The sequence below is a fragment of the Pelophylax lessonae genome, assembly GCF_965119305.1.
Source record: "Pelophylax lessonae genome assembly, chromosome: 1".
In the NCBI taxonomy this organism is placed as follows: domain Eukaryota; kingdom Metazoa; phylum Chordata; class Amphibia; order Anura; family Ranidae; genus Pelophylax; species Pelophylax lessonae.
Window position 1 is genome coordinate 374976152 of NC_138768.1, and position 25649 is coordinate 375001800.

The window sequence follows — 25649 nt, forward strand, 5'->3', positions numbered from 1 at the left end:
ACAGCAAATAGTATTTGCCAAATGGACAAATCCATCAATGATATGATCTTTATGTATTCAGGTCTTCATTCAGTTGTGTGCCAGAACATGGAACTGAATTGAAACTGCTGGGAACAGGATTTATTTCCGCAGTGCCTCATAGTCTTTCCCCTATACATATAAGATTACATCAATGAGGCTCATAACTTTAAGGAAGTATCTTTTTTAATTAGCAGTACTTCTTAGATGTATTCCACCTCTTGTGTCTTTAAGTGTCCATTACAACACCATATGAGTGTCCCCACTGTTGCCCCGCTTGGCTTAAAAGGTGAAATCCAAAGGCAATCTGCTGGACCCGTCACCACACCGCGTGAGACCTCTCCCTTAGCTAATAAACACTCACCAGAACACTGATAGTAAATGCCTTGGATAAACTTTTGTCCAGCATGGATAAGGAAGGACCCTCTAAGCTTTCAAACCTCGTCCCAAGGAGTCCCCATGTCATCAGAGCCATCTCTGGAGGCACGTGAAGAGACTGAGAAGAAATCCATCGACTGGCAAAGGAATCTAACTACAATATTTGGGATCAAAAGGCCCCATCCTCATGAAGGGGTGACAACTTGAGGAGATGAGGTTTGAGAGCTTAGAGGATCCTTCCTTATCCACGCTTGACAAAAGTTTATCCAAGGCGTTTACTATCAGTGTTCTGGTGAGTGTTTATTACCTAAGCGAGTGGTCTCACATGGTGTGGTGACGGGTCCAGCAGATTAGGTTTGGATTTCACCTTTTAACCCAAGTGGAGCAACAGTTTGGACATTCATATGGTGTTATAATGGACACAAGAAGGCACAAGAAGTGGAATACATCCAAGAAGGGCTTCTAATGCTGATAGATTTTCTATGAAGATTGAAGGCATATAATTATATGATTGATGTTATTTACAGTGGCTGCTGTTAGCGCCAGGGATTGTGTGTATACATTGATATATTGATATAACAATTGATAATTGGTTTTACATGTTTTTTTAATTAGTGCTTATCTTTAAAGTTTGGTGTGCAGAGGGAAAAACTGTGTACAGCTTTGTGCGTACAGCTTTGTGCGTACAGCACAGTGACAGTGTTGCTTGGTATCATTTTCAGTGCTATCATGTGTAGGTAAACTTTTGAATAATTTTTTTTCCTAAAATCCATAATACATAATCAAGCAGTGGCACAACAGACGCATCATAATAAAACACAGTTCCTAGAATTCATAAAGACTGGCGCAGGCAGATTTTGCAAAAGTGTCTCTCGTGCATTCTAAAAATGGCTGCAGTATGAGCCAAATTTAAGTACAAGTCCTGGACAGGTATATGATTTTGGCGCAGTCTTTACCACTTTTAGAATGCATGAGAAGCACTTTCACACAATCTGCCTGCACCAGTCTTTATGAATTCCAGGAGCTGTGTTTTATTATGATGCAGTCTGTTGTGCCACTGCTTGACAATGTATTCTGGATTTTAGGAAAAAATTGTTCAAAAGTTTACCTACATATGATATCACTGAAAATCATACCAAGCAACACTGTCACTGTGCTGTACACACACCCAAAGAGGTCTGGATTCTGTTTTGTCTTACGCACACACTTTTCACATTGACTGCTGGCAAAGCAGAGGCCAGATCCAGTCACACCTTTGAAAAACTCAGCCCGACATTTTAAAACAAATTTATCTTGCAAAGAGCTCTATACACTTACACACATTCACCAAGCGGCCAAGTCAATATATTCAACAGATATTTGGAATAGAGCAGTTCTAAACCATATAGAGCAAGAATTATGAAATGTTGCAGAAATAGTTTATGTTACACTGATCAGAAGCATATATCATTTGACCACTGCATATTTCTTTTGTGTGATAACCGTTTCATATGTGTCATTATTTTTGGTTCACTGTAAGCTCGTGAAGATAAGTGTAGTATGCTGGCTGTTTGTTTAGACTTGCTTTAAACCCAATGATTAATATCCACTTTTCAAACCATATGGAAATAGTGTGCTTGAGAGTGACCCAAAGCACCTGTGACACTTGCAGGAAACACTATTAAAAATAGCAATTCAGCATAATTTGATCCTCTGTTATACTTAAATGGTGTATATCATTTAACAGCTCTCTGGAAAGTATTTTAGCGTTATCAACAATTTTAGAAACTGAAGCCTTCTTTCGAAAATATCTCTGCCAAAAAAATCAAGGAACTGGAGAAAAGTGATTATATGCAAGAGTACAATTTATACCCCCGTCTGTTCCATTTCTCACCTTTCTTGCTTCCACTCATTGCTTTATGTCTCCACAACTTCTTTAGCCAGAAGTCTATTCTATGGGGGCTATTTGTCAAGGTGCAGAGTTGTTAGTAAGGACAGAAGGTCATGCATCTTTGCTTCTTGAAGTGCTTGCTTGTACTACTGCCTGAATTTCTTGGATAGAGGAGGCCTAATTGCACAGATGTAAAAGTAACTTATAAACATTTGTTCTAAGTATTGCATAAGTATTAAACCTAACGTATTGTTTAAGTATTGAAGCTAACCCAATATGAGAATCATTTACCCCTTAATTTGTATACTGTTATAAGAGCTGGTATTTCACTGGTCATCTGCCTATTGTTAAATAAGCATAATATGTTTCAGGAGTTATATACTGTATATTAAAACAAGAGGGTCAAATTAGAAGAATAAGCAAGTTTTAAAATCTATATTTAGGCACTTATTTTAATTGTATTTAAAAGGGAAAAAAATGACAATGTTAAACATATTACATACTGTATTTTATTAAACAAAGAAAACCTGCTTTTAGGGAAATAATGAGGTGGTCCTTGCTGACCTCATTCTAAACATACTAGCTGATATGCTGATATCTTGACCTACTGTCTTCAATACCTTTGGAGCCGCTAACCTACAATAAGTATGGAGCTTGACAGGCCTAGGAGCATTCCATACACTGGTGCTAGACTAGGTCCACCAGCAAATATAGCTGCTCATAGATGGGCAGATATTTCCTTGAAAATAAAAGTTGCGGAGATGCCTGCCTGTCCTTTGTCAACTATACCAGCCACTGGGAACTGGTGTGGTTTTCGGTCAAAGAACTACATATGTGGGGAATGTGTAGTGCTTTATTCATCTCATTTTTTTAAGAAAAGATAAGAATCAAGATATGTCCATGGGATACATTTTTGAAAAAAACCTCCTGTGTGTTAATACCAGACAGCCAAAAGGACCCTTTTAATACAATTATGTCCAAAGTCCAATAGTCCATAACAACGACCAATACATCAACTTTAAACTTTTATGAAAGCAGTAAATTTAAATTTCATTGGTTGCTGTAGTCAAACATCATGGTTATTGCTTGAACCCTCTTCTTAAAAAGACGCAGTACACAATGGATTAGATAAACCCAGCATGCAAGTGAGTTTCAATATCAGAAACGGTCCGCACACCATCTTAGTATACATCCTTCACACTGTTATCAGAATATTTCTAAGCAAAAGAGACTGAGATTGTTGAAAGCAGAAACAGATTGTCATTTTATGTTTACTGAGCCTCAGTTGCCCATACCTTGGCAAGACTTAGTTTCATTATGCAGCCATCATTGAAACTGTACCTGTAAAAATGTATAAGTGTATTTTCAAAGCTTGTCTGGGACTATCGAAACAACATATGTCAGATGCTACATTTTCTAATACTGAGCGTCCCAAGGTCCCATGGGAACAATGCTTGCAACTGTTCAAGATTAATTTGTTTTATTTTCCAATTGATGTGGGTTATATAAAAACACTAATAACAGCACCAGCCAAGGAAGCACACTGATTTCTTTGTGGTTAGGAAAACACCAGTGGTATTTGTCATAATTATGAAGTTAAGCCATGGGTGAAATGACTGGAGAAACTTGAGGATTTATTTCTTGTGGGGTGAATACCATCAGCACATATTAAATGCAGTGATTGCAGATAAGTGCACAGTGAGAAGTGCTACTGAAATGTATTCCTTCATTTCCTTGACAGCAACGGAAGCAATGAATACATTAAATCACTAAAAATATTTATAATATCAAAGATAAATGGAGGTCACATTTATACCATGCCGCATGTGAAATAGCCAATATTTTATAAGGTCACCTGGAGTTTGAAGGAAATTACTCTATTACTCTTCTGAAGAGCTGTAGCTTGTCTGGAATTACTGCAACAGTTTTCTAACTCATGAGTGACAATAATGACAATTATAAATTAAGTTAGTCAACTGGGGATGTTTTGGGTGGTTTATTTGTCACTTAAGTTTAGCTAGGAGGTGTGCAGAAAAAAAACATCATATATATATATATATATGGAAATCTATCTATCTATCTATCTATCTATCTATCTATCTATCTATCTATCTATCTATCTATCTATCTATCTATCTATCTATCTATCTATCTATCTATCTATCTATCTATCTATCTATCTATCTATCTATCTATCTATCTATCTATCTATCTATCTATCTATCTATCTATCTATCTATCTATCTATCTATCTATCTATCTATCTATCTATCTATCTATCTATCTATCTATCTATCTATCTATCTATCTATCTATCTATCTATCTATCTATCTATCTATCTATCTATCTATCTATCTATCTATCTATCTATCTATCTATCTATCTATCTATCTATCTATCTATCTATCTATCTATCTATCTATCTATCTATCTATCTATCTATCTATCTTGAATGTACTGTGTCCTGCCATGGTGTCACCCAGGGTTAATGGGCTCCAGGGTACTTGTCTCATACCGAAGATTTTCAGTTTCCTCAAAAGTTGGTAGCACCTGGTTTGGAACCTGGAGGAAATAAAGTCTCCAACCCTGGGTACAGGTTTTGCAGACAACCAGCACGCCTATTTTGAATGGTTTTCATTAGATCGTAGTTATAGTTCAGGTTTAACCACTTTACGTCTGCTCACAGTAATACTACTGCGGCAGAGTGGCTCGTTATCGTCTGACGACGTAGTATTAACGTCGTCAGACACTCCCCCTTCTGGGCGGCGCTTGCGCGCCGCCGGAGGCTCGCTCCCGCTGTTTTCATTCACAGCGGGAGTCGGGCCAGGGGAGGAGCAGCGGCGATCGCCGCTGCTCTGCCCCGATCGCCGGGGATCTAGTGTGGAGATCCGCCCGCCTGTGTAAACACAAGTGGACGGATCTCCATAGTGACAGGGAGTGACAGATCGGACTGTTCAGCATAGCTGGACATCCGATCTGTCCATGACTCACTCAGTCACCTCCCCCCTACACGTCAGTAAGCACCAGGCATACATTAACCCCTCCCTCTCCAATAAAATTAACCCCTTCCCTGCCAGTGTCATTTTTACAGTAACAGTGCATATATATAGCACTGATTACTGCAGTAATGTCACTGGTACTCCCAAAAGTGTAAAAAATGTCAGTCAAGGGTCCGATCTGTCCGCCGCAATGTCGCAGTCCTGCAAAAAAAATCGCAGATCGCCGCCATTACGCGTTAAAAAAAAACACCAAAAATGACAGAAATCTTTCCCTTTGCTAGTAAACGCAATAACTTTTGCGCAAACCAATCAAAATATGCTTATTGCGATTTTTTTTTACCAAACATAGGTAGCAGAAAACAAATTGGCCAAAAATTTTTTAAAAAATTGGTTTTTACATCTTTTTTGGGGGGAATTTCATATAAAAAAATGTTAAAAATATTGTTATTTTTTCAAAATAAACGCTCTTTTTTTGTTTATAGCGCAAAAAGTAAAAATCGCACAGGTGATCAAATACCACCAAAAGAAAGCTCTGTTTGTGGGAAAAAAAGGACGTAAATTTCGTTTGGGTACGGTGTCGCACGACCGCGCAATTGTCAGTTGAAGTCGCACAGCGCCGAATCGCAAAAAGTGGCCTGGACGGAAGACAGCAAAATCCTCCGGTGGAAAAGTGGTTAAACCCTGCATACAGAGGAGGTCTCAGCCCAGGAGTCAGGTGGGCTTAACGTATGAAACAGGTGGGAGCAAGTGCAGCAGGGAGCTGCTAGGGTGCATGCAAGAGCTTGTGTAAGAAAACTACCTGTAGGAGAAACACAAGGTCCTGCGGATTAGGCCAGAATGAGAGTGCTGCAAATGTAAGCCAAGAGTCTAATGAACATTTGTTTTGTGTCAGAAAAATGCTGAAAAAACCCTGGGAGGGAAACCTGTATGATGTCCTGAACTCTGTTATAAAAGTGGGCAAGAAAAGATTTTAAAAAGAAGACTTAAGAGAGTGGCTGCATCCCTAATGTTCTACTGTGTAAAGCTGATTCTTACATATGATGGAGTTTGCATTCTCTCATCTCTTTGATGTAGTTCTTTTTCTTTGCTTTTTTTCTTTAGCTGCACAGACCACAGCTCTTTTTGCACAGTTCAGAAAAATGGAGCACTGTCTTCTTAAGGGCTTCAAGTTTCTCTTCTGCAGGTTCTTCTCACCTGCACACACCAATTGTGTGGTCTCATGCCCAGAAACAGAAACATTCATAGAGTTTACTTTTCAGAAGGCACTCCAAATTCGCCCAATGCAAACTCCACCATGTATAAGAACCAGCTTCAAATGGTAGAACATCTGGTGCTGTGAGATAGCTCCTGGCTGTCTAGACTCAGGACATGTGTGATGTTGCCCCTGACAATGCTGGTGCAAGAGGACTAGCTGTATTGTACGGAGATATGTAAGTGTGCCACAGTATGCAACTGTGCTGTTTGCATTGCAGTTAGTGTGGGAATGCTGTTTCCAAGTGCCCCTTTTTATAGCTTACAGCGCAAAGTAACACGTTCGGGCAGAGATCTGTGACCCCAGTTACTGCAGTTTGGAAGCTCCCTCTGGGTTCCAGGAGAGAGACAGAGGCTGACCAAAAGTTTAAGAGGAGTATGGTTGCTGGTAGAAACGATGGCTGACTGTATGATGAAGAAGTTGCCTACAGCTGAAGGTGGTAAGGTAAAGATGTGAAGAGAGGGAATTCAGCATGTCTGGGAGAGACCATGAGCTTCAGCAGAAAGTATGTCATCACCCATAGCAACGGGAGAAAGTGTGTCAACAGAAAGAGTTAAAGATGTTGGTGCAAACATAATGTTTAGTACTGATTATAAAAATTTGCCTCATTAACCACTTAAGCCCCAGGCCTATTTCGGACACTTTGTGTTTACAAGTTAAAATCATTATTTTTTCCTAGAAAACTACTTAGAACCCCCAAACATTATATATATTTTTTTAGCGAAGACTCTGGAGAACAAAATGGCGGTCATTGCAATATTTTTTGTCACGCCGTATTTGCGCAGCGGTCTTTAAAAAGCCATTTTTTTTGGAAAAATTACGAAAAATCACATTTCACTGCATTTAACCACTTGCCGACTGCCGCATGACTATTTACGGCGGCAGTCCGCCCCTCACAGGCAAAGTGATGTAGGACTACGTCGCTAGCCTGTGAGCCTCTAGGGGACGAGCGCGCGCTGTCAGAGGCGCGCTCCCGCCCCCGCTCGCTCCCTAACATGTCCGCGCGTGTGACCGGTGGACCCGATGTCTGCCGGTCACTTGCAATCGTCTGGTACAGAGGGAGAAAGGCAGGCAGCTAATGTAAACAAAGCCGCTTGTCATTCTCCCTTGTGTAAGTGCAGAGATCATACGGTCCTGCTATGTAGGATCGTATTTCTCTGTAGTTACACAAACAGCCACATCCCTTTACAGTTAGAATCACGCCCCTAGGGACACACTTAACCCCTCCTTCTCCAATAAAGTTAACCCCTTCCCTGCCAGTGCCATTTTTACAGTAACAGTGCATATGTATAGCACTGATTACTGTAGTAATGTCACTGGTACCCCCAAAAGTGTCAAAAATATCCGCCACAATGTCGCAGTCCCGCAAAAAAATCGCAGATCGCCGCCATTATTCGTTAAAAAAACAATAAAAATTAGAAAAATATTTCCCTTAGTTAGTAAACGCAATAACTTTTGCGCAAACCAATCAAAATACGCTTATTGAGATTTTTTTTACCAAACATATGTAGCAGAAAACAAATTGGCCTAAAATGTTAAAAAAATTTGATTTTTACAATTTTTTTGGGGGGGGAATTTCATATAAGAAAATGTGAAAAATATTGTTATTTTTTCAAAATTGTCGCTCATTTTTTGTTTATAGCGCATGATCAAAAAATCGCACAGCTTATCAAATACCACCAAAAGAAAGCTCTGTTTGTGGGAAAAAAAGGACGTCAATTTAATTTGGGTACAGTGTCGCACGACCACGCAATTGTCCATTAAAATCACGCAATGCCGAATCGCAAAATAGGCCCTGGTCAGGAAGGGGGTAAAATCTTCTGGGGCTTAAGTGGTTAAAAAAGACTAAACAGTAAAGTTAGCCCATTTTTTTGTATATTGTGAAAGATGATGTCACGCCGAGTAAATAGATACCCAACATGTTACGGTTTAAAATTGCGCACACCCGTGGGATGGCGACAAACTATGGTCAATAGAAATCTCAATAGGCGACGCTTTACATTTTTTTAACGGTTACCAGTTTAGAGTTAGAGTGTAGCTCTTTTTTTTAAATTATTTCTCACTCTCTGGCGATCGCGGCAATACCTCACATGTGTGGTTTGAACAGCGATTTCATTTGCGGCTCGACTTCCATATGCGTTTTCTTTCGTGCACGAGCTAACGGCGATGGGGGCGGCTAAAAAATTTTTTTTTCTATTTATTTTTATTTTTTTTTAACTTTATCACAGTTTAACCACTTTACCACCAGAGGATTTTGCTGTCTTACGTCCAGGCCACTTTTTGCGATTCGGCGCTGTGCGACTTTAACTGACAATTAAATGGTCGTGCGATGCTGTACCCAAACGAAATTTACATCCTTTTTTCCCACAAACAGAGCTTTCTTTTGGTGGTATTTGATCACCTGTGCGATTTTAACTTTTTGCGCTATAAACAAAAAAAGAGCATTTATTTAGAAAAAAATAACAATATTTTTAACATTTTTTTATATGAAATCCCCCCCCCCCCCCAAAAAATGTAAAAATCAAAATTTTTTTAAATTTTTGGCCAATTTGTTTTCTGCTACCTATGTTTGGTAAAAAAAATCACAATAAGCGTATTTTGATTGGTTTGCGCAAAAGTTATTGCGTTTATTAACTAAGGGAATGATTTCTGTCATTTTTGGTGGGTTTTTTTAACGAGTAATGGCGGCGATCTGCGATTTTTTTTGCGGGACTGCGACATTGCGGCGGACAGATCGGACCACAGATCGGACCCTTGACTGACATTTTTGACACTTTTGGGGGTACCAGTAACATTACTGCAGTAATCAGTGCTATAAATATGCACTGTTACTGTAAAAATGACACTGGCAGGGAAGGGGTTCATTTTATTGGAGAGGGAGGGGTTAATGTATGCCTGGTGCTTACTAACGTGTGTGGGGGAAGGTGACTGTGTGACACAAGGACAGATCGCATGTTCAGCTATGCTGAACCCTGCAATCTGTCACTGTTTGTCACTTAAGAGATCTGCCCGCTCTGTTTACATAAGCGGGCGGATCTCCAAACTCGATTCCCAAACTCGAATCGCTGCCGCTCCTCCCATGGCCCGACTCCTGCTGTGACTGAAAACAGCAGGAGCGCACCTCCGGCGGCAGGGGGAGGAGTCCAGCGACGTAGGTCTACGTCGCTGGACGGAATCGAGCCACTTTGCCGCAGTACAGTCAACGTGACTGGTCGGCAAGTGGTTAGAGAAAAAAAAAAATCTGATCACTTTTTTGCTGTCACAAGCAATGTAAACATCCCTTTTGACAGCAATATGCAGTGACAGGTACTCTTTATGGAGGGAACGAGGGTCTAAAAGACCCTCGACACCCCTCCACTACACTTCCATGTATTCAAAACGCCTAAAACTGCATTTTTGAATACATTCGTTTTTTAAATTTGCCACCTTTAGCAGCAGAGTAACTCGGATGTGACGTCATGGATGCCGCCTCCGGGTTACGTCATCGGAGACCCGATTGAAGCCGCTTTTGGCTTTGATCGGGACTCCATCCAGCCGGCGAACGTGCTGGCTGGGTGCTCAGGTCTCCCAGTGGGACGGGAGACCCAGGCAAAGCCGCAGAAGGTGGCGGGAGGGGGGTAGGGCGCTCGCCGGGGTAACGACCGAGCAGCTCCCGAGCCACATCAGTCATTACCGCTGGAAAGCCGACCGCCGGCTCTAAACAACGGTACCGGGGTGATGCTAGAGGCATCACCCCAGTATAACACCGCAAAGTTAGCCGACGTAGCCCTACGTCACTTTGCGGTAAGTGGTTAAATGAATGGACTCTCAGAATCGTAAATAGCTGAGATGGAAGAACTAATCTACATAGCGCATGGCACACCCACAAAATATGGGACCAAATGGGCCTGTTGGATACATTTACAGTTGACACCGGAATACTCCCATATGCATGTAGAAAGAAAGAAAGTGGCACTTCCAGTCTCAGGAAAGTAGAAACTTGAGTTTTATTTCTTCAAATCAAAAAGTCCAACATCGACATGTGCAAGACAAACAGGATAGCAGCAATGAATAAGCACATGGTGTGAAACGCGTTTGCTGCTATCCTGTTTGTCTTGCACATGTCGATGTTGGACTTTTTGATTTGAAGAAATAAAACTCAAGTTCCTACTTTCCTGAGACTGGAAGTGCCACTTTCTTTCTACATGCATATGGACTTCTTAGGTTGCGGACCTTGGTGAGCAACCAGTGTTGCAGGACCACTACAGTTTACTTGGGAATCCTACTGGCCCAGCTGTCAGCCCTTTGAGCGGTGATTTGTTTCTTTGCTTTACCAGAATACTCCCAACTACACAGTTTGCCTATCTAATCATGGGATTGCCTTTTCCAGAGACACAACTTTTTTTACTAGAATTACACACAATTTCACACCCAATTTTCGATCTGTAGATCTCCCCCTCTATACTTGTCATCATTCTCCCACACTCTGGATTGAGTCACATATTTCTTCCCTAATACCTGGAAGGGAAGTAAGAGATGGCATCCCCTCAAATAGAGCTTTCTTTGGTGGTATTTGATCACCTGTGCGATTTTTACTTTTGGCGCTATAAACAAAAAAAGATCACTGATTACTGTAGAAATGTCACTGGTAACCCCAAAAGTGTCAAAAATGTCAGTCAAGGGTCCGATCTGTCCGCCAAAATGTCGCAGTACCGCAAAAAAAAAAAACGCAGATCGCCGCCATTACGCGATAAGAAAAAAAACAACAAAAATGACAAAAATCTTTCCCTTTGTTAGTAAACGCGATAACTTTTGCGCAAACCAATCAAAATACGTTTTTTGCGATTTTTTTTACCAAACATAGGTAGCATAAAACAAATTGGCTGAAAATGTTAAAAAATTTTGATTTTTACATTTTTTTGGGGGGGGAATTTCATATAAAAATATGTGAAAAATATTGTTATTTTTGCAAAATTTACGCTCTTTTTTTGTTTATAGCGCATGATCAAAAAATCGCACAGGTGATCAAATACCACCAAAAGAAAGCTCTGTTTGTGGGAAAATAAGGACGTCAAATTTAACGTTTAGGTACAGCGTTGCATGACCGCGCAATTGTCCGTTAAAGTCACGCAGTGCCGAATCGCAAAATACCCCCTGGTCAGGAAGGGGGTAAAATCTTCCGGGGCTTAAGTGGTTAAGAATATCTATCTATCTATCTATCTATCTATCTATCTATCTATCTATCTATCTATCTATCTATCTATCTATCTATCTATCTATCTATCTATCTATCTATCTATCTATCTATCTATCTATCTATCTATCTATCTATCTATCTATCTATCTATCTATCTATCTATCTATCTATCTATCTATCTATCTATCTATCTATCTATCTATCTATCTATCTATCTATCTATCTATCTATCTATCTATCTATCTATCTATCTATCTATCTATCTATCTATCTATCTATCTATCTATCTATCTATCTATCTATCTATCTATCTATCTATCTATCTATCTATCTATCTATCTATCTATCTATCTATCTATCTATCTATCTATCTATCTATCTATCTATCTATCTATCTATCTATCTATCTATCTATCTATCTATCTATCTATCTATCTATCTATCTATCTATCTATCTATCTATCTATCTATCTATCTATCTATCTATCTATCTATCTATCTATCTATCTATCTATCTATCTATCTATCTATCTATGTATATATATATAATGCTTGTGGGTCTTACCCAAACTTTAGGCCTAGAGTGATTTTTTTCAACATGTTTGCAAAAAATATAAACATGGCTGTGGCAAAAGGGGGCCCCCAGATACCACCCCCTATGTGAAGGAGGAACACTGCAGGTGATTTCAACTCCATACACCACTGAGACAGAATCAGGTGCCTCCTGTAACTTTCTGATAGAAAGTAAGCAGAATGGTGTTTAGTGGCTACCAAGATAATACAGAGTCTCTGAATTTTAGTAGTGATTGAATCTCATTTAGTACTACCTGATGAGTTCTTGATTCAAGGGCTTTGTAAACCTTCAGAGTAACAAACTGGGTAATATCCTAATTCCCACAGGGAACCTGTTCAAGTCTTTTTTTCCCCTCAGCATGGGGTTAAGTAATTGTCTGCAGGGAGCAATTAACATCTGTTGCAATGCTTACTTCTAACACCTCAGCTGAAAGAGAGACTTGAACATAGCAAGTGCTGCTAAGCTAGTTAACAAAAAGTAATGAGGGTTAAATAAGAGGTCAGTAAGGGTAAACATGTGTTTGCAAACAGTTCAGGATAAAAGAAGACAGTAGCAGACCATGCTGCTTTTAACAACGAATAATGCAATTAACTAATGTATAGTATAGTATAGTATAGTATAAACATTACCATTACTGAGCATATGTTCGTAAATGGTCTTCATTAGGTTAGTAATATCAAAGTTCTGGTACCCAAACTAACCTATAAAACACCACCATTTTTAACAATTAAATGGCATTTAGATGAAATAGCTTGCAGAGTTAACAATGACATGGTTAATATTTTGTAAAATAAATAAAATAACCATTTTTAATTTATAGCGGCCAAAAATAAAAGAAATGATTACTAACTGATTACTTAGATTTATTATATGTCATGGTTTGTGTACTGCATTGATACACTATCTATCTATCTATCTATCTATCTATCTATCTATCTATCTATCTATCTATCTATCTATCTATCTATCTATCTATCTATCTATCTATCTATCTATCTATCTATCTATCTATCTATCTATCTATCTATCTATCTATCTATCTATCTATCTATCTATCACCACAAACAAGGTTGCTGTGATAGAATACAACAGGCATCACTAAATGGCGGACCGCAGGCCAAATGCGGACAGCGTCACTCTCCCATTCGGATGGCCGCGGTCTCGCCATTTATGAGTCTTTTCTTCCCCCTGCTATCACTCTGTAATCCTCACAGAGCCTACAGAGGGAGACGGGACAGTTCTGGATGGAGCATGGAGCTCCCCGAGGTTAAGAAGCAGGTGATTGGCTGCTAGGATGAAGGTCAGTTCTAGCAGCCAATCACTATCTTGCAACAGCAGCCTCTATCCAGACAGCACAGCATGTCTCCCTCCGATCTGTCTGTGTAAGGTAGGACAGTGAGGGAGATGAATTTAAACAGGGCTAAGGACTGAATGTGGGGGAGCTAAAGACTGGAATGGGAGGGAGCTGAGGACTGGAATGTGGGAGAGCTGAGGACTGGAATGTTGGGGGACTGAGGACTGGAATATGGGGGAGCTGAGGTCTTGAATTTGGGCGGTCTGATGACTGGAATGTGGGGGAGCTGAGGCCTGGAATGTGGGGGGACTGAGTACTGGAATGTGGGAGAGCTGTGGACTAGAATGTGGGTGGACTAAGGACTGGAATGTGGGGGAGTTGGAGCCTGGAATGTGGGGGGGCTGAGGACTGGAATGTGGGGGAGCTGAGGCCTGGAATGTGGGGGGGGGGACTGAGGACTGGAATGTGGGGGAGCTGAGGACTGGAATGTGGGGGAGCTGAGGACTGGAATGTGGGGGAGCTGAGGACTGGAATGTGGGGGGACTGAGCACTAGAATGTGGGGGAGCTGAGGACTGGAATGTGAGGGAGCTAAGGACTGGAATGCGAGGGAGCTGAGCACTGGAATGTGGGGGGACCATGGACTTGAATGTGGGAGAGCTGAGAACTGGAATGTGGGGGATATGAGGACTGGAACGGGGGACTGAGGACTGGAATGTGGGGGAGCTGAGGACTGGAATGTGGGGGAGCTGAGCAATGGAATGTGGGGGGGGGGACTATGGATTGGAATGTGGGGGAGTTGAGGATTTTAATGTGGGGGAGCTGAGGACTGGAATGGGGGACTGAGGACTGGAATGTGAGGGGGAGCTGAGGACTGAAATGTGGAGGGAGCTGAGGACTAGAATGTGGGGGGCCTGAGGACTGAAATGTGGGGAAATGGTGTATATAGGGGCAGAGGACATTACTGTTAATGGGGGTTGATGTCAAGGAAGTGTGAGAACACTACTATGAAAGAAGTGGAGGGGGGTGATGTAAAAGGGGAGCTGAGGACACTCATCAAGAAGGGATTGTGATATGAAGGGGGAGGGGGGTCTGTGATGTACAGTGGGGACTGAGGATGCTAATGTAAGAATGGGTTAAGATCTGTGCATGTGCTTTAGGTGCACACGTCATGGGCTGCACTACAGAAATACAGAAAGTCAATTAAAACTGCTTTCTTTTCTGAGAGACTTTGCTAATGGTCATCCTTTGTATTTATTAATCTGCTATTTTGATGCTGTTGAAATAGAGTAAAAATGAAGCAGAATAGAAAAGCTGTAAACAATAAAGTGCTGTAAAGAAAACTGGCAATCTAAAAGTTATAACGAAGATTGAAGAGAATATTGGGTTGAAGGAGCTGTTCGCTAGATTCTGACACAATCTCCTGAATAAGCTCAAAATTGGAAGAGGGGCTGTCCCATAACTCCCCATGTGGGGAGATTATGGGAGATAGGGATTTTTGTGTGCCTGACAGAACAGATGATCAAAAACCGCATCAGACAAAATCAGTACATTATTCATACAAAATTATTAAAAGCAAAGAGGCAATAGGTTTCTTAAAACATAAATTGTGTTTTATTCATTGACATACAGTACCTGGAGAGGGTATGCAACTAAACTATGGGGTTGATTTACTAAAACTGGAGAGTGAAAAATCTGTTGGAGCTGTGCATGGTAGCCAATCAGCTCCGAACTTCAGCTTGTTCAGTTAAGATCTGAAAAAAAAAAAATCTAGAGGCTGATTGGTTTCTTTACAAAGCGGCACCAGGTTTCGCATTCTCCAGTTTTAGTAAATCATCCCCTATGTCTGCCCATTTGAGTGCTGTCTAATTGCCTGGCCCACCCAACACCAATATACATAATATAACATCAAAAGAACTGTGGTTAGGAGAGATGGAAAACATAAATATTATCTGTCCTTTTTTCCCCTTTAAGAGGTTAGTGCAGTAGCTTTGACTGCTTTATTTGAAATTTCAGCTGATGTACAGAGAACGATAGGAGCATATGGTAAAGAAAGATTATACCTAATTCACATAGCATTTTATTATCATTGCATTAGTAAATGAAATGCCAATTTCACCCAAGCAGTTATTTCCATTTGTTTAGTTAGTTGCTGGTTTGTTATGTGTATCAGGTGTTCCAGTACTGAAATATCACCACTATAATTCTTTATAATAGTCCACTACCATGGCCAATTGATTCTTCATAGTGATGGATATAGAATCAACTAGAAGAACTTCATGAAATTTTGTAGAAGATTGTAAATGTGCAAATTAATGCAGAGAAATCATAACACTGGAGTCGCTGAGAGCTGTTCCACAATCCAACATGCTGGTAGATTAATAGGTTTCTCCCATACTGACCATAGTGTGAGTGTGTATTTGTGCTTAAATGTGGTAGTACATTAGAATATAAGCTGTTTTGCTGGTAGAGACTGGTGTAAATGGTTTAAAGTTTTACGTTGTTTAAAAAGTGTTACATAATAACAATTCCTCTTAAGATATTGATATAAAATAAGATCAGAACCCTTCTCTCATTAGGGAGAGATGCTGTCTTGTTTGTTTCACACCCTGTCCATGGTCCTGATGTAGGAACTTTCTACCACTACTATGATGCAATGGAAAATATTTACTAAAAATGAAGGAAGGATATGGGTCTGTGTTGTAATCCAATTTTTCTTATAGTGCAAATTACCAAAATTCTCATTGATAGCTGCCTCATATGTAAAGAACAATTATATCCCTTGCTTTTTTTATTTTGAGCCTCTGTAGAGTATATAACTTAAGTCAATACTGTCACTGGATTTTTAATGCACTTTGTGCCTATATTTGTACACTATCATAAATGTCATACAGTATATGTACATACAGTATTTTATATATATTTCTGTAGCACTACCCCCCGTATCAACCACTATATAGAATGAGTCCTCTCAGAGGCGTAACTAGAACCTTCAGGGCCCAGTGCAAGATACCATGAAGGGCCCCAGGGACCAGAGGTTCTTCCCTCAAATCCCGGGGCCCTTCCCACTGATCTCGGAGGCCTTTACTCCCATTGTAAAGCCCTTCATTATGGTTATGCAGTGGGGCCCTTTCACATGTTCTGCAGCGGGCCCCCTTCCTGCTGTCTTGGGTAGGGTTGCCACCTTTTCTTCAAGCCGATTCCAAACACTTTAGCGGAGCAAAGCAATTTTTTTTGTAGTATTATATTTTCTACCTATATTTTGTGATTAACCCTTTTACTGCCAGGTCCATATGGCATAGAGACCTACAGCACTGCCTGCAGCTGGTCAGGTCTGTACGCTGTTCGGACCTCATTTATCCCTCTCCTATAAGGTCATGGTCACGTCAATGACCATGAACTTATAACAGAATTGTTAAACAGACTCCGCTGAACAATTCTGTAACTCTGATCAGTGGATTACAATCTGCTGATCAGTGTTATTAACCTAAAATATGACTGCCCGCCCCCCTCCCCCATGCTGCCACTTTCCTGTCCCCAGCCTCTCCACCTCCCACCCGCTCCCTGTCACCTAAAACTACTTCCCCCACTCTCCTTTCCTATTCCATTTATCCCCCTTTATTCCCCTCAGCACTAATTACCTCCCCCACACCCGATCCGAACCCCCCCCCCCCCACAAACCCCGAAACCCTTTAGCTACCTTTAGAAGCTGTCATCACTTTTCTGCTACCCCCGCCAGCTTCAGGTGCTGCTGGGGCTTGGAGGGGATCTCAGCATGTCTCCCCCGCCTGTCTGATCACCCCTCATACCGGCCCCCACACCCCTGATCCATCCCTGCTCTGGCTGCATTCCTCCTTCCCCTCCCGCCACCTGCAGCTGCTGACAGGCACTCTGTCCGGTGAGCTGTCAGTCTGAGAGCGGGGGGGGGGGGGGGGGGGTGCCATTGCTGTGTCGCTACCAATGCCTCCTTTGTCCACTGACAGCTGATCATAGTAAACCAAGAGTTTACTTTGTATCAGACTGTCAGTTTATGAATAGATAAAGAGTCTCTATACGGACTCCTTATTTCATTCATGAAAAGGGACTTTCTGCTGATCCCCGTTGTGCAGGCGGATAACAGTTCCGTGTCCGCTCCGCTCATGCCCGCTGTTCTCAATGGGGCGGTCGGATGGAAACAGGCCGCCTGTCCATTTACATCCCATACCATCCGATTCCGATCTACTACATGGATGGGGAATGGGATCCCCATCTGTCAGTTTTTTGTGGATAAGATAGGATGCAGGCGGTATAAACAGACACATGTCCATTTACATCAGCCTCTCCATAGAAAACAATGGGTGGTTCGATTGGGCCCCCTGAAAAATGAATAGGCAGACCTGATTGGTCTGTTTGTGTTAAAGGGGCCTAGGGCCTTGTTCACACAGGGCATACACAGCATACCTTTACAGGGATGCACAGGTGTTCCATGCATCTCTGTGCAAGCAGTACCATTGATGTCATTTGGGATGTAGCAACTGCACGAACAGCCGTTGCTTCCAATTTGACATCCATGTAGGTCCACGTGCATGTCCCTGAGCTCATAATGTCTACATTCGGGGTCGTGCAGCCACACCCACACAGCTGTCAGTTTGGGAACAGCACCTATGCCTTTGCAGCCGTTGCATCCCAATTACCATAAATGGGACTGCCTGTACAGGGATACATGGAACACTTGTGCATCCCTGTGTGGGTATACATGGCCCTCCGTGGGCGTACACTTTAGTATGCCGCATGTGAACGATGCTTTAATAGTAATTTAGCAGTAATTTTGTAAGTTATTTTGTGTTTATGTGCACTATTAATGATTTTAGTGTATTTTTAGCGAAAATAGCGACATGATGAACATTTGCACAATTATTGCAGGGCCCAAAAAATCAGTAGCATGTTTTTTATTCTACAGGTTATACAGGTCATGTGCTTTCAGAAAATGTATAGTTTGAGGGGTCTTTTCAAATTCTGAAAGCTGTAAGTAAAAAATGGTAACCTCCGGAGTAAATTGTTTTTATTAAGTTTTGCGTACCTTCAGTTTTCATCATTTCACTAAAAGGTGCCATTTAAAATGTACAAATATTTGTTATTTATTAACTCAATATAGGTTTAACTTTTATATTTAGTAGGAATTTAGCAGGAACTTTGTACATTGTGCCATGTATGAATCCATCCAAATAATGATTTTAGTGTATTTTTAGGGAAAATATTGGCTTGACAAACATTTGCGCAAATATCGGGGTGCTTTAAAAATTAGTAGCACCTTCTTTTTATTGTACTGGCCATGTGCTTTCAGAAAATATATAGTTTGGGGGGTCTTTTACAAACTCTGAAAGCTGTAAGTGAAAAAGGAAAACCTCCAGATTTTAAGAGAAATTTTTGCGTACGTCTGATTTTCACTATTTCTCAAAAAGGCGCAATTTAAAATTTACAAATATTTGTTATTTATTAACTCAACACAGCATTAGCTTTTATATTAAGAAAGAACTTAGCAAGAATTTTAGAAAATTTGCTGTTTGTATCTGCTAATAATGATTTTAGTGCATTTTTAGCGAACATATTGTTTTGGTAAACATTTGCGCAAATATCACTAGCACCAAAAAAAAAAAAAATCACTGGCACCTTCCATTTATTCTACCGGCTCTTTGCTTTCACAAAATGTATAGTTTGGGGGGTCTTTTAAAAACTCTGAAAGCTGAAAGTGAAAAATAAAATCCTCCAGATTTTTAGAAAAATGTGGTTATTTATAGTCTAGTGTACGTTAAGTTTTCACCATTTTCCAAAAAGGCGTAATTTGAAAATTAAAAATATTTGTTTTTTATTAACTCAATACAGGTTAAGCTTTTATAATTAGTAGGAATTTAGTAGGAAATTTATAAAATTTGCTTTGTTTATATCTGCTAAAAATTATTTTGGAGAATTTTTTGCGAATATATTGTATTGATAAACATTTGCACAAATATCGCAGGGTGTTAAAATCAGTAGCACCTTATTTTTATTCTACAGGCCACGTGCTTTCAGAAAATATATGGTTTGAGGGGTCTTAAGCAAACATTGAAAGCTGTAAGGAAACAATGAATACCTCTGGATTTTTAGAGAAATTTGGATATTTCCATTTTTGCATATGTTCGATTTTCACCATTTAAAAAAAAGGCGCAATCTAAAATTTACAAATAGTGGTTATTTATTAACTCAATACAGGTTAGCTTTTATATTAAGTAGGAATTTTGTAAAATGGACTGTTTTTTTATCTGCTTACAGGTTTTAGTGTATTTTAGCAAAAATAATGTTTTGATAAACATTTGCGCAAATATCTTTGTGTCCTAAAAAACAGTAGCACCTTATTTGTATTCTACTGGTCATGTGCTTTCAGAAAATATATGGTTTGGGCTTTAATAAACTCTGAAAGCTGTAAGGGAAAAATAAAAAAGCAATGGAAAAATTGCAAAAATGGCCTGGCCAGCTAAGTTTAAAAGTGGAGCAAAGGGCCTGGCAGCGTTAGGTTTCAATAATATTTAAAATCATATGGATTTAATTACAAGAGTTCCCCCTTACATCTGAACTTGCAGAATTCCCCCTTTAATGTAAACCTGCAGGGATCCCTCTTTACATCTAAACCCACTGAGTTCCCCTTTACATTTGAACTTGCAGAGCTCCCCTTTTCATTTGAACTCGCAGAGTTCCCTTACACTGTAAGGGGGGGATCTGCTGACTCTGGTATAAGGGAGAATGCTGGGGAATCTGATTTAAGGAGGAGCACTGAGAACTCTTAAGTAAGGAGGGGACTCTGATGTAAGGGGGAACACTTTAGACTCTAGTGTAAAAGTTAACTTTGATATAAGGGGGTTTATGGTAACCAGAACCCCAGCCTACATCATAGTTTCCAGCATCCCCCTTTAATCAGGCTTCCCAGAGCCCCCCTCTACATGAGAGTCCAGAGAGCCCCACTTACATCAGAATCTGCAAAATTTCACTATCAGTGGAAGCTCTGTAAACTCTAATGTAAAGGGGAACACTGATGTAAGGGGTGCTTTGAGAACCATAATTTAAGGGGGGGCTCCGATGTAAGGGGGAATGCTGAGCTCACCACAGAGATCCCCTTACCTCCGAGTCCCCATTACATTAGTTTACTCAGTGGCAGGAAAGAAAAGGGAGGGACACCTCTGTCACCATGGACAGTGAGCTCAGGAAGGAAGGAGGCTCATGCAGTCTACATATCCTCCATGATGTAGTTGCAGCTGCTGGGCTTTCCAGCCCACTCTTCCCCTTTCTGAGCACAGTGCTGCAGGGGAATGGAATGTGGGGGGGGGGGCATGAGCACACACAGAAGGAGAGGGGTGAGGAAGGAGCAGATCCAGCTCTTGCTCTTTTCTCCTGTCCATTCAAGGGGGGGGGGCTGTCAGTGCTGGTCTGGGCAGTGTAAGACAGAGTGTGACAGACACTCACTGCTTACATCTGCAATTGCAGCCGTGGAGCCACAGTGCGGGCTCTTGGGGCCCCCCACAGTGGCGGAACAGCAGGGCCTGGTCGCAAATGTGACCTTTGTGACCCTGGTGGTTCCGCCACTTGGTCCTCTGTTCTTTATCTTGAGCTTCTCAAAAACCTCAGCCGCTCTGACACACCAGGTTGAGTGTACAAACATACAATATCACAGGGAATCACTGAAAGCAATGCTTAGTGTCCAAGAGTAGTTCTATATAAAAGAAAACAGGAATCAAGCAGGTAGTAAAGGCAAACTGAATATATTGTCCACCAATTTGGCTGGTAACTAGGTAAGCATAAAATGGATTAACAATGGTAATACCACAATTTAGCATACAAAGTGATTAATAGTAGGGACTAGGCATAAGATGACATTTGAAGTCCAGATCACCATAAACAGTAGCAAGGCCATCTCAAGTGCAGCAGTGACCAGTAGTAAAGCTTAATCTACTGAGTGCTGAATCTATACTGCCAGAGTGCATTTATGGTGATCATGCTAGTCCTACACTGACTGGGTATGCCCTGTCCAAAATAAAAGGAGGATAGTAGTGGAGGGGGATAAAGGGGGCTTGGAGAATAATTATTGGGAGGGGCAGTCCTTTGAAATGCTCTTTTGTCTTCTAGCGCTGGGCCTTTTTAAGAACATTGGTGCACTAAACGACAGTTCCAGTTAACCTGCATGAAGTATAGGTACAGTATAGGTACGGTATAGTCTCAACACAGATGCAAGGTAGATGTGGTTTAGATGCAGTAAAGGTTCCATATAATGCAGTATATGTTTGGTATAGGTGGAATCTAGGTTTACAAAAAGTGCAGTATAGAGTTCAATATGGGTACAGTTTGAATTTCGTACACTTGGTGTCCTGCTCTAAGTGGCTCAGTCCCCTGCTAGTAGTATCAGCAATGGGCAAATAGCCCTCTCACCAGTCCCCGGGATGCTGCAGTAACCTCTTGCTGTAGAATGGGGCCCCCTCAGTCTCTCCCGGTGATCAGCTGTGAGAAGCATAGGGTAAGTTGATGCTCCAGTCTCTCTACGGCAGTGTTGCAGGTGCTGTGATGTGGGCAGTGCTGCTCTACCCCCAGGTGTCCTCACTCCCAGTCTAAGGCTCTGCACTGGTTTGGTCTCCAGCTGGCAGGCAAATATTCAGACAGAGGTGCTCTCTCTATCTGATTCCATTTTCATGGGCAGTTTAATAAAAAAAAGCCTACTGCACCTACTGTACAGTGCCTATTGGGATCTGAAATGTAACCATTATAATGTAGCCATTATATGTATACAGTAAAGTGTATGGGCTTGTTTTGGCTTTAGCAGTATTTCAGTAGAGGGAGAGAAGGATAAAGGGCAATGTCTCCATTCCATATTGCTGTAGCCCAGCACATGGCTACAAGGCATTATGTGTATACATATGCAATGGCTGTACATATGTCACATGGGGATAAGGCAAATTAAGGAAATGTCCCTTGTAGGTTTAAGGAGATAAGAAAAACATTATGAATTGTCTGACCAGAGTAAAGGTGGGATGATTGCAAAAAAAAAACAAACCAAAAAAAAATAAAAAACAGTGTACATAAATAGAATAGTATGTTATAGCATTCTGCAATCTCCTGTGGCTGTATGTCAATTTATACTAAAACTATATATGCAAAGATTGAGACATGACCCTGTGTATAGTGGTAGTGCCACATCCAAAAAATGTATAGAAAGAACAAGAGGAAAGAAAAAACACTCGGGGTAATGGGACTTTACAGGCACCCACTGTTAACCACTTAACCCCCGGAGGATTTGGCTGCTCAAAGACCAGGGCCTATTTTGCGATTCGGCACTGCGTGATTTTAATGGACAATTGCGCGGTCGTGCAACGCTGTACCCAAATTAAATTGACGTCCTTTTTTTTTCCCACAAACAGAGCTTTCTTTTGGTGGTATTTGATCACCTGTGCGATTTTTACTTTTTGCACTATAAACAAAAAAAGAGCCACAATTTTGAAAAAATAACAATATTTTTCAAATTTTTTTTATATGAAATTCCCCCCCAAAAATTTAAAAATCTAAATTTTTTTAACATTTCAGGCCAATTTGTTTTCTGCTACATATTTTTGGTGAAAAAAGGGCAATAAGCGTATTTTGATTGGTTTGCGCAAAAGTAATTGCGTTTACTAACTACGGGAAAGATTTATGTAATTTTTATTGTTTTTTTTTTAACTAGTAATGGCAGAAATCTGCCATTTTTTTTGCGGGACTGCGACATTGCGGCGGACAGATCGGACCCTTGACTGACATTTATGACACTTTTGGGGGTACCAGTGACATTACTACAGTAATCAGTGCTATATATATATGCACTGTTACTGTAAAAATGACACTGGCAGGGAAGGGGTTAACTTTATTGGTAAACAGTGGGTTAAATGTATCCCTAGGGGCGTGATTCTAACTGTGGGGGGCGTGGCTTGTGATGTAACCACAGAGACATATGATCCTACATAGCCGGATCGTGTAGTCTTTGCAGTTACACCAGGGAGAATGACAGGCGGCTTTGATTACATCAGCCGCCTGCCTTTCTCCCTCTCCAGCAGGAGATCGGGAGTAAACGGTGGACATAGGAGCCGCCGGTCACTCGCGCGGGCATGTTAGTGAACGAGCGGGGGCGGGAGCCCTCCTAGAGGCTCGTGGGCGAGTGACGTACCCCTAGGTCACTTTGCCCAGGAGGGGCTGACTGCCACAGTAAATATACTGATGGCGGTCAGCAAGTGGTTAATCTCATGAAGAAATATACGATACTCGAGTATATAAAAACATATTGTGTTTATTGTCTTAACATAAATAAAAAGTTTAAATTCTTAAAAACCAACACATAAATGGGTATGCACAAAGTGCTAGACAGCATGCTCCTGAACCAAAAGAACCCATAAAAGGCCCGACATATGCCAGGATATGATCTCTGTGGGTCACAGGGACAAACGGCCTCCTATGTCTGGGTCAAAGGGTTCAGATGTGTAGATGCCAATGGATCGCTATGCGTTTTGCTATACAGCTTCCACAGGAGATCCTATTGGTGCTAGGAGACATGGCATAATGAACATACAGTATATGATATACAAAAATAGTCTTAGCGATAGGGACAATGTACTATATTTCACAATTAGTTCAAAAATATTTCATACAAACATTGTATATGATTAATTTCAATTTTGGCTAGATACTGGTGTATGTTCCCACCCCAGGTCCAAGGGGAAAACACAAAACACTCACATAGGGTCACGGTGGGAAAGATGGGGGGGGGGTAGGGGATGGGGGGAAGGGAAGGGGGGAGGGGAGAGAGAGAAAGGAGAAAGAGAGGGGAAGAGGACACCCGCGCAAGACCACTGAGGAGGAAAACGTGGTGACAGCAGCCATATTAAAGGGAGATTGATCTAGGGGCCATGTAATCCAATAAAAAAGTGATATATCTCTCCCAGCAAGTGTCTACCTCAAAGCGAAATGAGGAGATTAGATTTACCCACATGTGTCATGATTTAACCTTGCGGGTATAGGAGTGTCTAGCTTAATGACATTCCTGATTAAATTTATAATTATATAGATTTTTTAGGACCAGGGAACCAATAAGTCAAAAATATAATAATTATATATATATATATATATATATATATATATATATATATATATATATATATATATATATATATATAAAAAGAAAAGAATTATAGAACCCACTTTGGGTAATAGACATAGAGCACCTAGTGCCCTCTTAAATTAGAAATGTATATTGATGATGGTAGCAAGATTATTACTGCTTGGAACTGTCCACCATGTAGACGTATCCTTTCAAAATATAAAAATCAAAAAATAGCTGTAAGTTACCAGAATAAGTAAAGCATTAGGTCCCCGTGTGTCTGGTATAAAAACTAACCTTCTTGTTTGGGAGCCATAGCTCCTCCAAGTGCTGATCCAATATTGTGGGAAAGCTCCTCCCACAGGGAGGCAATAGAGATGTATCCTAAGACCATCTCCATCAGGCCAGGGGCGTGGGTGGGTATGCCTCCGGGCATGCGTGTAGCGATCCATTGGCATCTACACATCTGAACCCTTTGACCTGTACAGTTGCCTTCTCCTTGTCATCTGTAACCAACTTACCTTCACCATCCTTTATGGGGCCGATATGCTCTGACCTTAAATATTTACTGTTAATACATTTAAAAACTGTATTGGGATTTTTTTCACTCTCCTCCTCTATGTGTCTTTCATAGTCTTTTTTAGCCTCCCTCATTGCGTTCTTACACTTCTTATTGCACAATCTAGTGTTAGAATGCTGAAAATGACCCCTTCGCTTTATATTTTTTAAAGGCCATTTTTTTTGTCCTTAATTTGACTTTTTACATTACATTTAGCCACCCAGGTTTAACCTTCGTTCACCTACATTTATTGCCCATTGGAATGCACTCATTGATATCATTAATTAATAAGTTCATTAGCACTCCCATTTTTCCACTGTGTTCAATGTATCTAGGATTTGGTCCTATTTAATATCTTGTAGTATTGAGCACAGTTTTGAAAAGTTGGCTCGCTTGAAATTTTGTGTTCTT